The sequence below is a fragment of the Schistocerca cancellata genome, chromosome 6 (assembly GCF_023864275.1).
Source record: "Schistocerca cancellata isolate TAMUIC-IGC-003103 chromosome 6, iqSchCanc2.1, whole genome shotgun sequence".
Classification (NCBI taxonomy): Eukaryota; Metazoa; Arthropoda; class Insecta; order Orthoptera; family Acrididae; genus Schistocerca; species Schistocerca cancellata.
In genome coordinates, this window is record NC_064631.1 from 579,371,516 (window position 1) to 579,386,632 (window position 15,117).

General features: G+C 40.2%; 1 protein-coding gene across 3 annotated transcripts in view; it reads left to right on the forward strand.

Annotated features, from left to right (window-relative positions):
• LOC126191356 (trafficking protein particle complex subunit 8) overlaps positions 1-15,117 on the forward strand; it is a 313,324-nt gene that overhangs the window by 215,808 nt on the left and 82,399 nt on the right. The window lies entirely within an intron of this gene.

A 15,117-nucleotide genomic window follows, 5' to 3' on the forward strand; every position in this document is an offset into this window, starting at 1 on the left:
TGCAGCTCTCCATGCTGCTCTATCTGTGCAAGACTCTTCATCTCTGAATACTGCAACGTAAATCCTTCCTTGAGAATGTGCTGCTTACTGTATACATCTCTTGGTCTCCCTTGATGACTTTTACCCCCCGCCCTCACTGTGCTTCCCTCCAGTATTAAATTGGTGATGTCTTGATGCCTTACACTGTATACTATCATCAGAGTCATTCTTTTACTCAAGTTCTCCCACAAACTTCTTTTCTTCACAATTCTTTCAGTACCTCATTATTAGTTATGTGATCTACCCATATAATCTCCAACATTCTTCTGTAGCACCACATGTCAAAAGCTTCTGTTCTCTTCTTGTCCAAACTGTTTATTGCCCATGTTTCACTACGATACATGGCTACACTCCATACAAATACTTCCAGGAAAGACTTCGTGACACTCAAATCTATATTTGGTGTTAATAAAATAATCCTGTTCTTCAACCCTTTGCTTGCCAGTGCCAGTCTACATTTTATGTCGTCCCTACTTAGGCCTTCATCAATTATTTTGCTGCCCAAATAGCAAAAGTTATCTTCTTTTATCATCATATTTCCTAATCTAATTCTCTCAGCATCGCCAGATTAATTTGACTATGTTCCATTATCCTTGTTTTGCATTGGACGAGATATGAAAACCTTAGCTCAGGTTTTCAAATCTTGTCTGATGCAGTCCCCGACAATCAGTCTTTCCTTCTCATCCCGTATGGTGAGTCTCCCTTCATCCGCAGTTCTGTGTGACTTTCCGAAACTCTACCCCTCTCCCTAGACCTCTCCAGTCCTTTTCCTTCACCCTTCTTCCTTCCCCTTCAGCCCTTCTGCCTGAAGAAGGGGCCACTGGCTCTGAAAGCTTGCCAATCACAACAGTTTTGTGTGTGTGTGTGTGTTCTGCTGCCACTTGGTGAGTAGATTTTTTTTTTTAATCTATATTTTCATCACTTACAACAAACACAGATTTTGAGTTTCTTTCAGCAAGATTTCTGTCATAAATTGACTGGTACTGGCAAACTGTCTGGTCTGTATTAATCTCAAATTTTTGTCAAAATTAGGGATAAGTGCCTTCGTCTGCAGTTGAAACTTTCTTGTGACTTCCAGTGTTTCTTCCCAAGGCACAGACTCCCTGTTCCTCACATATGTCGCGATCTTCTTCTTCTGAATTCTGTGCCATTGTTTGAATTTTTTATCCCACGAAACATGCTTTGAAGATGAAGTTCTTGGACTGAAATTGGCCCACATCAGCCAAAGCCCACTGCTGTAAAATCCTTCTTGTTACCTGAAATGTGCAGTCTGAGTTACATATCACTGTCATAATCTGTTGTTAAAATACAGTTGTTGAAGATAAAAACAGAGCAGTTGACAAAATTGTAACTTCCTTGCTGGTGATTTTGTGAGGCTCCACGAAGCAGTCATTGGTCCATGAATCAATTAGTGCATATTTATCGATTGCTGATCCTCCAGTTTTTATGTTTTCTTCTCATCTCTTCAAATGGTCCTCTCTTTTTAAAATTTGAGATCCTTTTCTGTGGAGAGTTTATAGATTCCACATAGGGTGCTCTTTTTACCAGTGCTGCTACGTTTATTTTTGTCTCCAACACAATGTGTTCAGCTTTTGCGTTATTTTTGGCTGGTTGAAAATTCTCATTTCGGAAATATCGTCAACTTCATGAAATAGACCACCTCCATCTACTTTGTCGGAATGAGTGAGTTCCTCATAAGTAGTAAGTCTCTCTTCTCCTAACATTTTGACAATAGAATGATAAAGTACTTCTACAATTGCCATTGCATCTGCAGAAATTGTCAGTGATTGCTCTGTGTCAATAAGGTTCACTTCTTGAAAAAGACTTCCACAACAGACGTTTTTAGCTGCAGTATGCATTGAATTGTCATGACATTCATTACCTCCAATAGTCGAAAAACAGGGAGTCATCTTCATTTTTGTAGTACAAGTGTAAATTGTGTGATATTCAAAAAATTTGCATCTACACCATTTGTTCTTGCTGCTTGAGCAATGTCTCACAGCTACGCATGTTGACTGCCAAATGAGGCCTGCCTCTGTGCCTGCAGCATGAAATGTCCAGGTGCGAAATAGTTCTGGGTGCGTTACCAGATTGTATGTATAAGGGATTTCACAAATGATGAGAGGCATACATTTTCAGGAAAACTCTATGCATTTCTTTGTTTACTTGTTGATAGTTATAAATATGTTTGTTCTAATAATTAAATTTGATTAAAAATATTAAGTAATCAAATAACATGAAATTCACTAAAACTTCATGCAAATACACATTTTTTTCTCTCTTTTTAAAATTATATTATCTCTGAAATGTCATGTAAACTGAATAATATGACCAGTGATGAAAAAATATTAATAATTATTAATTATTGTTTGAGTGGGAGTCTAACCATCGCCTCATACAAGTTTGTCTTGCGAGGCTCAAATGCTAATCACTTGACCACCAAAACTCTAAGTGTCCAGCACCTATACACAAATACATAAACCATGTAATACTATTATGAAAAGGATGGTTGTAACTCACCATATAGTGGAGATGCTGAGTCGCAGATAGGCACAACAAAAAGACTGTCACCAAATAGGCTTCAGCTGCTAGAGACTGTGTGTGTGTGTGTGTGGGGGGGGGGGGGGGGGTGCTGTCTATTTTGTAACAGTCTTTTTTGTTGTGCCTATCTGAGACTCATCATCTCCATTGCGTGGTAATTAACAACTATCCTTTTCATAATATTGTTACATCCCATCCTGGATTTTCCATGGTTTGATTAAGCCAAGTCCGTATTCCCTGTTGCCTGCTTCATTTATTGCATTATTATATTTTCTCCTTTCATCAATCAAATTCCGTATCTCTTGTGTTATCAAACGTTTTCTACTAGCCCTCGTCTTTCTACCTGTTTGATCCTCTGCTGCCTTCACTATTTCATATCTTAAAGTTACTGATTCTTCTTCTTCTCTATTCCTTTGCCTTGTTCTTGTCAATGATTGTGTAATGTTCCCTCTGAAACTCTCAGCAACCTCTGGTTCTTTCAACTTATTCAAGTCTCATCTCCTTAATTTTCTACCTTTTTGCAATTTCTTCAGTTTTAACCTGCAGTCTGTAATCAACATACTATCATCAGAGCCCACACTTGCCCCTGATAATGTTTTACAATTCAAAATTTAGTATCAAAATCTCTTTCTTACCATTATATAACCAATCTAAACCTTCTGGTGTCTCCTGAACATATCACAAATGTAGTAAGCTCTGACACTGGAGTAACATAGTCAGACACAAGTAAAATAATCATTATTGTCAGTTGTTAGAGTACTGAAGCTCTCCTTTTTCAACAACTGAAAGGTTGAGTACAAACAGATTCTGATTGGTGCCAACATCAGCACCTTCAAAAATGAGCTAGCAGAGGAGAAGTTGGGCTCCATTTGTCAGGGTACAGGGTCTGGAAGCAAATGGGATTAATATTGGCATCTTCAACTTTTATAGTCCTGCCTTCCTCAGTTGCGTGTAATATTACGGTATACTGATAATTTTTACTTATGGACCGTCTGACAGCAACTGAATAAAACACAATTTTAGTGCCATACGCGTTTCGCCTTTATTTTCTGCAAGGCATCATCAGTGGCCTGGAATATGTACATATGTTAGCTATTTTATTTACATTTTTGTCATTGTACCTATAGGTTATAAACAGTTCTGGTGGTTGGTATTTCCTATTAAGTAGTAATGTTTTGAACTGTACTTACAGGTTGCGTGGACAATTTCTTACATATTACGCTCCTGTTGCATTTTTGGTGTTGTTGTTCTTCTTGTGAACGCCAATTTGCGGTTTTTTCCACATTCCACAGCACTATGCACTGAACACTTGTTTTAATGCAATGTTTTGGTTTCTGTTGCCGACTGTCAAATTATAGAACTGTGTTCTGCTATTTTGGCTACTACTGTTTCATAAAATGAATAGCCTGGGAACTAACACACTTTGACAGTGAGGGTAGTACTAAACTGAAACTTCCACCTAGCCTAATTAAGAAAAGGTATAATATTGTGATCTTGTCTGTTAAGAAACAAAGCAACCAACAATGGAATGTTGAGAATAGAATAACAAAAATAAGGAAAGGGTCAAAAAACAAAGCTAATATATTTAAGGAAAAGAACAATCAAGCTTTAAGGAAAAGAACAATCAAGCTAAAAAAAATATTTAAGACAGACCTCTTACATTTAAGGAAACAGACAAGCAGTGTAGCAACCGCGGCTAGCAGTACTGTACATTGCTTGCACCAGCTTTTCACATGTATGTTGTGCTGTGAACGTTAGATTTCACACTCTCAAATTAGTTCCATGCTGGATGCCAGGAGCATTGCATTTTGTCTATTACTTCTGTGCTGTTTACTCTTAGCTTATAGCAATGTATATGTTTGTGTTTATCTATGCTGAGTTCTTTGATTGTGCTCAGTCCACAGCAACCAGTTAACAAGAGTCTCACTTTATGTTGTCTCAAGAGTCTTGTCTTGGCGTACACTGTGTCTAAAAGACATTCTGTATTACTTGACCTGTGAACGAGTAATGTTATTGTCATTGTAGCAAAGGAGATATCGTTTGCGTGTTATTTACCATAAACTAAGCTGGCTAACCAATCAGATGGGCCAGTATTTGGCTCTGCAGCCAAATTGGTGCCCCCGATGTGGTTTACACCCTCCTGACACAGAAATTGGATGAAGTACTACTGCATCATGATGGGAAATTTAGCAATGACTAACCGTGCTGTGTTCAGGCTCACTGTATGATAACCATCCTTTTGGCCTCACAACCCAGTTTCTTGGTTTGCTCAAGTTGAAGCCAGATTCTTTTATTGAGGAATAACTACTGACGCCACCATGTTCACATTGGTTGTGAGCCATCTTGACCTTCAGTACGTGGCTGAAGTGAGAGATGTGTTAAATTCACTCCCAGAGTGTGGTTTGTATAACCGTCTCAAAGCAAAGATAATGCTTTGTGTATCTGCTTCACAAGAAGCACTCCTGTGCCATGTCCTGACACAGGACAACTTCAGGGATTGCAAACTATCCCAGCCCTTGCACCACTTGCAAAGCAAGATCAATGCTGGCACAGTAGCAGATAGCCTGCTAAGAACTATTTGGAATAGTCATTTGGCACCTGTCATTAAAGCAAATCAGTGCATTGCAATCTGAAATGCCTTTTAGACACAGTGGCAGAGCTAGCAGACAAGGTGCAAGACACTGTATTACCCCTGCTTATCAGTGTAACAACTGTTTAGTGTGAAGGGCGTCTGCCACAGTATCACGCGCTGACTACAGTGTTCTGACAGCAAAGATGGGTGTGCTGACACAGATCAGGCAGCTGTTATCTCGCCATATCACCAACAGCGGCCATGGCCAATGCTGATTCCTGAAGTGTTCATGCAGTATATCGTAGACTCTTCGAATGGAAATGCAGCAGGATGTATGTTGGTACCATAGCTGATTTTGGCAATCGAGCACATTGCTGTACCAGACTCTGTGCATCCCCAAATGCCACTGCCAGTTGGATGTAGATGCTTCATCCAATTGCTGATCTGAGTCACAGCATCTGTTTGTGAGTGATCGCTGAAAAGGTCATAAATGCCTAGTTGACACTGGTACCAATGAGTGTATCTTCCCATGAACAGTGCTGCATTATTGTAGGCTGTGTATGTCTTTCTTTCTAGCTGCCACTAACAATTATTCTATTGTGACATATGGCACACACCGATTTGAGCTGGATCAAGACCTATGGTGAGCATTTGTGTGGAAATTCACAATCACAGATGTCACAGAGCTAATAATTAGAGCAGACTTCCTGGCATATTACAACCTTCTGCCTGATATCACCAAAACATACCTTGGTCAACTGAACCACTGGACTAACGGCTGTGTTCTTCCAGCACCAGGCATTGACCCAATTTGACAAAATGATTAAAGCCACAGCTGGGGAGTACACTGCACCTACTTTGAACAATGTTTTCCTGCACTTACAAGACCGTCTGGTATGCCTAAAAATGTGAAGTACCTTGGTCAACTGAACCACCGGACTAACGGCTGTGTTCTTCCAGCACCAGGCATTGACCCAATTTGACAAAATGATTAAAGCCACAGCTGGGGAGTACACTGCAACTACTTTGAACAATGTTTTCCTGCAGTTACAAGACTGTCTGGTATGCCTAAAAATGTGAAGCCTAACACCAAGCACTATGTAAACACTCCTGAGGGATCCCCACTGGGGTGTAGGCTGTGAGGGTTAACTCCAGATCGCTTAGCAGTTGCAAAGACAGAATTTGACAGCATGATTCAAGAGGGCATCATGTGACCATCCAGTTGTCCTAGGTCGTCATTGCTGTATCTAGTACCAAGGAAGTAAGGTTCATGGTGCCCTTGCGGTGACTATAGAGTGCTTAACACCTGTACAGTGCCAGATTATTATCCAGTGCTGCTACTCCGCAGTTACAACTTTGAGTTGAGTGGTGCCTGCCTGTACAGTGTGTTGGACTGTGCAAAGGCATATATGCAGATACCATTTGCTAAGGAAGACATCCTGAAGATGGTCATAATTACACCATTTGGTCTGTTTGAAAGCAAATTCCTGATGTTTAGCCTCAGGAGTGCAGTGCAGACATGGCTAAGATTTATCAATTGCATGTTGCGAGACATGCCACTCTGTTTTGCTTACCTTGATGACATACTGGTATTCTAGCCTCAACAGAACAACATTGCCAGTCAGAAGTTTTAAAATGGCTGAACGAATATGGTGTTGTTCTGAACACAGCAAAATGTATTTTTGGTCAGCCAGAAATCGATTTTTCCTCTCCTTACCACTACCTACGAAGTGGAAGCCATTTTGAAGATCCCCACAGTTATGGAGCTGCAAGAATTGCTAGGGATTCTAATTTTGTTTCATCGGCATCTACCACGAGTAGCAGAAATTCAAGAATCATCGACAGCTGTGTTCGCAGGTCCAAAATGTAAAAGGAATGCAGCAGTAACTTGGACAGAGCATTAGTGGAAGATGTGAGCCAGACTGCCGTAGATGTTGTGTTGCAGCAACATAACAATGATGTGTGGCAGCCTCTAGCATTTTCTCGCAGAAACTGGCAACATATCAACAGAAGTGTACCACTTATGACCATGAACTGTTAGTGATATACGAGGCAGTCAAATACTTTAGAGTTCACAATCTTTACCGACTACAAGTGGCTCACACATGGATTTTGGCAAAACATCAACTGTTCACTGTGGCAGCATAGCCAGCTTCTGTTTATTACACAATTTAGCATCAACATTCGACACATCCAGGATTGAGAATGTAGTAGCAGACTGTCCCTCCTGGGTCAGCAGTGTCTCCACCCTACGCATTACAGAAGCACAACGTACTGACCAGGAACTGCAAGAGCTGTTGCGAGAAACAGTATCATCATTAGAGTTGCAGTTAGTCAACATTCCTGGCACAGGCATCTAGTTATATTGTGCGTGTCAACAGTAAAGCCATGGCAATTTTTACCAGCAGGATTTTGGAAGAAGGCCTTTGAATATTTCCACAACCTGTGTCACCTTGGTGTGTGATCTATGTTATGCCTCATCATAGATCACTTCTTGTGTCCAGGAATGAAGAAAGACTGCCATGAGTGCACATGATGTTGTGTACAGCGTCAGCGTTACGAGGTTAGCAGGCATATACATGCACTGATCAGCAACTTTCCCAACACTACCACATTTCACTCATGTGCACATGGACATCATGAGCCCCTACTATCATCAAATGATGGTCAACAGTACCTGCTGGCAATGACTGACCTGTTCATACATTGGCCAGAAGTAGCAACTGTGGACAAATCTATGCGGAAACTTTGGCACATGCCTGTATGCTGAACTGGTTATCATGTTTCAGCTGTCCTCAGCATATTACAGCAGATTGTGGCAAGCAGTTCAAAGCAGAATTGTTCACTAAAATCGCAGCATTCTGTAGCATGACTCATCACAAAACAACCAGCTACCACCAGGCCAGCAATGTAATGATAGAGTGTTGGCACTGAACACTAAAAGCAGCTCTAATGTGCCACACCACTGGGTGGACAGGAACTCTGCCAGTGGTTGTACCTAGCCTACAGAATGCATACAAACTGGTTCCTCTGCAGGAATCGTGTATGGAGAATCACTAATAGTACCTGGCGAATTTGTAGATGTGGCTTTGCAGCCTGATACAGAACCATCTACCTTCATTGGTTACCTTAGAGATCATGTCAAAAAGATCTGACCACCACAGGCATCCAGACAGGGAACTGTCACCACGTTTGTCCACAAAGATCACAGTATGTGCACACTCATGATGTTGCATACTGATGGTGTCAAACCAGCCCTGCAACATCCATACACAAGGCTGCATCATGTTGTCAAGAAGGGAGGTCGCACCATGGAACATTCTGGTCAATGGCAAACACACTGCCATCATAATAGACAGGTTCATCCTGGCATATGTTTTCAGTGAGCCACACCCCACTGAGACTTGACAGATGCAGCCTCTCCCAACACCTGGTCCAGCAACAGCAACTATGACACCAGCAATGGCCACCTCAGATCCAGGGGACCAGCACCCAGCTCCTCACACACTTCCTGGCTTCCTGGGTGGCACTCTGCTAAGGGGGCTGTTTTAGCAACCCAGCAGTTCTGTACACTGTAGTGTGCAAGTGTTTCACACAAGTATCGTGCCACAAGTGTTAGATTTCGTTATGTAAAATTAGTTCCATGCCAGCTGCCATGAGTACTGTGTTTTATCTATTAACTCAATACTGTTTACTCCTAGTTTATAGCAATTTATTTGTTAATCTTTACTCTGTGAGTTATGCTGGGATGGTTCTAATGAATTCTCTTACTGCTTTGGTTTTGATGAAAGTCTATGTGTGTGTGTGTTAATGCAGCTAGCCGCTAACTTGGTGTAATGTTTTGTCTGTACAGAAATGTATCTGTCGCCTTTATCGCTCTCTCACCCTCGCACACAATTCTGTACAATAAAGTCAAGGGCTTAGGTTTTCTTATCAGGCTTATCCGTGCAAAGACAGACAAAAAAATTATGCTAATGGGCGGATTCTGAGTAACTTCTAGAATTCCATTCGCTCTCTCTCTCTCTCTCTCTCTCTCTCTCTCTCTCTCTCTCTCTCTCTCTGTCCTTTATCTGTGTACAGTTCAAATATAAGTTACATGAAATCAGCCTAGTAGAATCTCTGGTGGAGCCCTTCATCTTAATATTCAGCGGCTGGCTTGCTAGAAAAGATCTTTATATACGTTATTATTATTAAGCGCTGCATTCAGTTGGGAAAATCGATCGTTTGAACACTTTGTTCAGTTTACGACAGATCTAAAATTTCAGATGTGGACGAAGCCTTTTTGGACGATTTCAATAAAACTCAGAGATTGCAGGCTCTCTTCGTCACAGCTGAAACTTCCCAATTAAGTACAGGGCCCAGACAATCATCAATGATACAGACAGAGAACGCATTCGTCATTCACTCTAGAATAAAATGGTCACAAACCTTATTTCTGAGGAAAATTGTATATTGAATCCATTTCCGTACATGTTCCGTTTCCGTGGATTTTAAGTCTCATGCAATTTACTTTTACAAGTCCTTCTTTCTCTTTATCTACCACGCTAGCGGCACAAACTTTCCTGTCTCGCTTTAGCGCGAAGAAGAGTAAATAAAATCTCCTTTAGCAATCCGAAAATCTTCCAGCCGATACTTTCCGAAGCTGTTCCTTTCCCTCTCTCTCTCTATAATGACCATGGAGCATACATCTCTGTACCTCTATTGTTCCAAAGAATAAACGTACTAGAAAAATACCTTGGCGTCGACGAGCTGTCGGCGCATATATTACTAGAAAATCTGCTCGGATACTTTTCAAACGTAAATAAATGTGGATGATTTGATTGACCATTATTAATTATTGCGTGGTAGAGGGTAATTTTCCGTGGGGAGATTACAATGTGACTAGTCATTAAGAGTCTTATTCACTTTTTCATGAGTCTTGTCTTGGCATACAGTGTGTTTAAAAGATTTTCTGTATTACTTGACCTACAAATGCAATCATTGGCATCCCAGCATAGGAGGTATCATTTGTGCATTTTATTATAAACTAAGCAGGCTAACCGGTTGGATGGGCCAGTATTTAGCCCTACGGCCAAAACAGCGATGCCATAGTGCATCCAAACATAAGTAAGACATCCTGGAGACTGATCAATAAACACTGAATAACTATCAGTAAGATGTGCAGTAAACCAGCCAACATTAGGCTTGAGGACAACTTAGTAAAAGGTGCAAATGGAATATGTAATTTGATCAATAAGTACTTGATCTCTCCTTTTGACCAATCAGCCCCATTATAGACTTGCAGGCTGAGACCATATAAAATTCCACATTGTGTCAGGCTCAAGCAACACAAAAATTAGAGCAAATACTCATCTGGATGGATGGTATCTCAAGTATGATGGTAAAGAAATGTGCAAATGAAATAACTGAACCCCTTACTTTCAGGTCCAGCTACATTCATTTGACACAGCATTACTACAAGGCGTCGCTAATAATGTAAAATCCCAATTCCGCAACCTCTGTGGATAATCTTTTCTTGGTTGGGTCAATTTTTGTCGAGGGTTGCAGGTCCACAGCTTCATTTAACTTTGGAATGTTAGTTGTGGTTGGTTCCCAAGCAAAACTAGCAATACAAATAAGATATAATTAAATATATTGCTGCAATCAGTGTTGCAACTTTCATACCAAGCAAAAAGAAGATGAAAATATCATGCTATCCTGAAAATATGCACATCTGTAGCTGTCAAAATGTTTGGTTGCTACTCATATTGTGCCAAAACTGCTGTCTCCAGCTGAGGGATGTGCTTTCGACATGGTGACTTGTGATGAAATTGTTCAGGCATACTTTGAGTTTTACATCAGAATTACAGTGGTCTTCTGATTCAAATTAAGATTCATATAATTCTAATTTTGCTGATGGTTTCTAAAAAGGAATTAAGCCCATCCAACTGACTGTTGGTAACATCTCAAAAATTGCCAGTTCTGTATACATGCAAATCATGTTTATAATATTTTGATTGAGCTGAATTAAAAAGCGGGGTGGAAGGTCTGAAAATATACAAAAACAAAAATTGCTAGAAAAATGTGAAGATAAAAATCAGACAATATTACTTGGGGCAGTTGAAAAGAGCCCTAGTTACCGTAATGTCTCACACAAACACCACCAGCTACATTTGTGGTGACCCTTTGTGGATGTGCAAGTCAAATTTGATGGCTCCATCTTCGTTACTTTTGCCTGTAGGATGCATTGTATACCACAGTGAAAGCAAAATGGTGAATATCAAGAGAATCAAGAACCATGCTCTTATTGAATATCTTCATTGGAAGGGAATGACACCAAAGGAAATTGCAGGGGACATGCGGAATACGCTTAAGGACAGTGCTGCGCCTTATGCAACAGTGAAAAACTGGGTGTTCAACATGGAAGAACAAGTGAGGAAGATGCGCCAAGGAGTGGAAGGCCTGTCACTGTTGCCACTGATGAAACAGTGACTGCAATTCACGATACGATTTTGCAGGGTCATCGAACGATGTTGCAGCACATTGGAACCACATTTGGAATCTCCCATGGTTGTGCTCATGACAGTGTTGTGGATATTTTGGGAATGTGGAAAGTTTCATCTCAGTGGGTCCCGAAAGACTTGAATGCAAATCAGACACGGGAGTGTGTGCGGTGTTGTGAAGAAATTGTCTGCCAATTTGAAATGGATGAAGACAGCTTTCTTGCAAGGTATGTGACAATGGACAAAACGTGGATTCACCACTTTGATCCTGAGACAAAACAAGTCACAAAACTGGAAACCACCTTCATCCCCTAACCCGTAAAAATTCCAGGTGCAAAAATCAGCTGGTAACGTGATATCATTGGTCTTCTGGGATGCAGAAAGGGTAATTATTGTGGGTTACTTGCAAAAGGGCATCTCTCTCAATGCATCATACTATTGCATCCTTCTGCGCCATTTGGGAGAAGAGAGAAAGAAAAAATGGCACAGAAAATTGGTATGTGGAGCTCTTTTGCATCGGGACAACGCACCGGTGCACAAAGCCCTCACAACACTTGAAACTCTGCATGACCATGGGTTCAAATCGTTGTCATCTGTCATGTTCTCCAGATTTGGCTCCATCAGACTTTTTTCTTTTCCCATACCTTAAAAGAAGATGATTTGACAATGATGATTCAGTGATTGATGCTGTGAATGCTTGGTTGGACTCGAAATCAAAGCCCTTTTATTTGAATAGTTTGCAGAAGTTATCTGAGTGTGCCTGCAAGTGTATTGAAAAATAAATTGGTATTATGAAATTTCTGTCATTCTTTATTTGTTAGGCTAGAATCTTTTTGACCACCCCACTTCCCCCCTCATATTGTGATATGCATCAAACAATTCTGGAGGATTACAAAACTGAAGTTGGATTTAGTCCAGGCAAAGTATTACAGGAATTATCAATCTATTCTTACAGATGGTTTAATTAATTGATAGTAATTAAAACACTGTCTTTTAAGCAAAACTAGTTACAGTCAAGGTATTTTGACCCCATGCTTAAATCAAAATACATAATTTGCGTCAAAGCTTTAAAGAAAGGGTATAAAAATTAAGGTGAACGTTTCTCTCCACCAGGCTTGGCGGGGTCAATTCATGGAAATTATTCCCACATAACTTACTATGCCCCTGTGGATAAGAGGTGGGTTTGACACTCAATAAATGTTTGTGGTCGTAGCATAATTTCTAAAACGGAAACCAAAAGTGAAAATTTGAATTGCACAATGAGAGCTGTATATAAGTAAAATGGCTAATATGAATAGAGCAATCTTATGTTGCCATCAAAAGTGTTTGTTATGTTACATCAGAAACAACTTATACATGTAAAATTTTAGGCTGTACTTTAAAAACGAGTTTTCATAAGAATCTCTCCAGCATATGTAGCCCAGGAGTTCAATACTGACAAACAGCATTGATAATTTAGTGGCAATTTATCAAAACCTATCCTATGAACAGCAGTATTAGAGAAAACTTATATCCAAATGTCTTAAAAATGAGTAAGATGTATGAAAAGGGAAGTAAGGAGAAAGTTTCAAATTATAGAACAATGTCACTAAGCCCACCTTCAGTAAAATAATAGCATCCTATCTCAGCTTGCTGCCTTCCACTCTAGACACAAAATGCTTACTGAATTTCAGTATAGATAGAAGAAATAGCCAAGTGCAACCACTGCTATTACCATATTCTTCCATGAAGCATACTGTTGTAGAGAACAGAGTACACATATTTTGTAATATTTCTTGACCTGAGAAAATCTTTTAATTATGTAAAACATTGGCTTATTCTAAGGAAAATGAGGCCATATGGTATCAATAATGTGTCAGTGATACTTCTAGCCAAGTAACTGATGAATCTGAAACATTATATTAAACTTAGATATCAAATTGATAATAAGATAGTAACTTTCAAATCCTCCAGTGAAGCAGTGATACAAAGAATTCCTCAGGGCTCAGTTCTTGGTCCTTTCCTTTTCCTGGGATGTGTTAATGACATTATGCATCCCTTCAACTTAAGTGTGAATTTTTGTCAGCTGGTGCTATTAGAATTAAGTACATCTTCCCATGATAAGAGACTAATCAATGAAAGTAAATCCTAGAAGCTAATATTTGCAACCAGAAGCTTACATCACTCATGTGTGAACGATGTCCATGGAATAATGGCAGATGAAGCAGACAGCTGTAAAGTCTTTGGTGTCAATCTGGACTCAGACCTCTGATGGTTAAACATATTAATGTTGTGCAGTATAAAATCAGTAATGATATGTAACTTCTTAGCCAGGTGCCCAAGCACACATTGAAAACTGTATATTGTGGGACAATCTATCCCTACAATAGCTACTGTGCGGAAATACAGAATTCTGGTGCAGAACAGAATATTGCTGCTACAAAAAAAAGAAATACTCAGGATTGAACGCAGACTAGGCTCTAGAGAATCTTGTCATGAAGCTTTTGTACAGCACAGATACTCCACAATCTATTCTTCATGCACCTATGAGTTAATTAGTTTTTTGCAACCTTAACTAAGTAAATGTATTGATATACATGACCAAAACACAAAGTGTAATTCAAGTACTTCAGACAAAAACAAAATTAAAAATGATTGATGGGAGCCTATGTACACTCATCTTCAGAAAAAAACAGAACATCTTGAATGACTGGAGACAGGACATTCATATTCACTGGATGTGTACATTACTATGTTCTGCAGAAACGATTAGCATTTGAACCAAGTCGGCCCACAGTTCAAGGACAACATAAAGATTGCAGCGTAACACCACCTGATGGTAAAATGTGTCTGTGGCTCCTGTTGTCGGAATAAACGGAAGGTAACGGACCAGTATGACTTCAGCAGATATGCATGATGCTTCACAGATGTGTGCGCGCACCGTATCATCAAATCAGTGAGTTTCAAAGAGGATGCATTATTGGCATGAGAGAATGTGTTCCATCCATCCAGGAAATTGCTGCTTGTGTGGGACAAAGTGTTTTGGCTGTGCAACGAGTATGTGCAGAATGGTTCACTGAAGGCCATAGAATACGACGAGATGCGTCAAGTCGCACCACTCGGAACACCCGCCAAGAAGATCGACATCTGGTGCAAATGGTATTGCAGGACAGATCTGCATCCTCCTTGGCTCTGGTGCAACAGTGGAACACATTGTACACTATCAGGGGTGGCAGTATGTCACCATTTATTACAACATTGCTTACTTGCGCATCGTCCACTTCTCCACCTATCTTTGACTAATGTGCAGAAACATGCCTGACAGTAGTGGAGTATGGAATGACATCACCAGGGACAGGAATGGTATCAGACATTGTTTTTGAATCAATCCAGGTTTTGTTTGTTTGAAAATGATGGCTGCATTTTGGTTCGCCACAAACGGGGAGTGGGTTCACTGTGACTGCATTTGCACAAGACATACAGTGCCAAATCAAGGCCTGATAG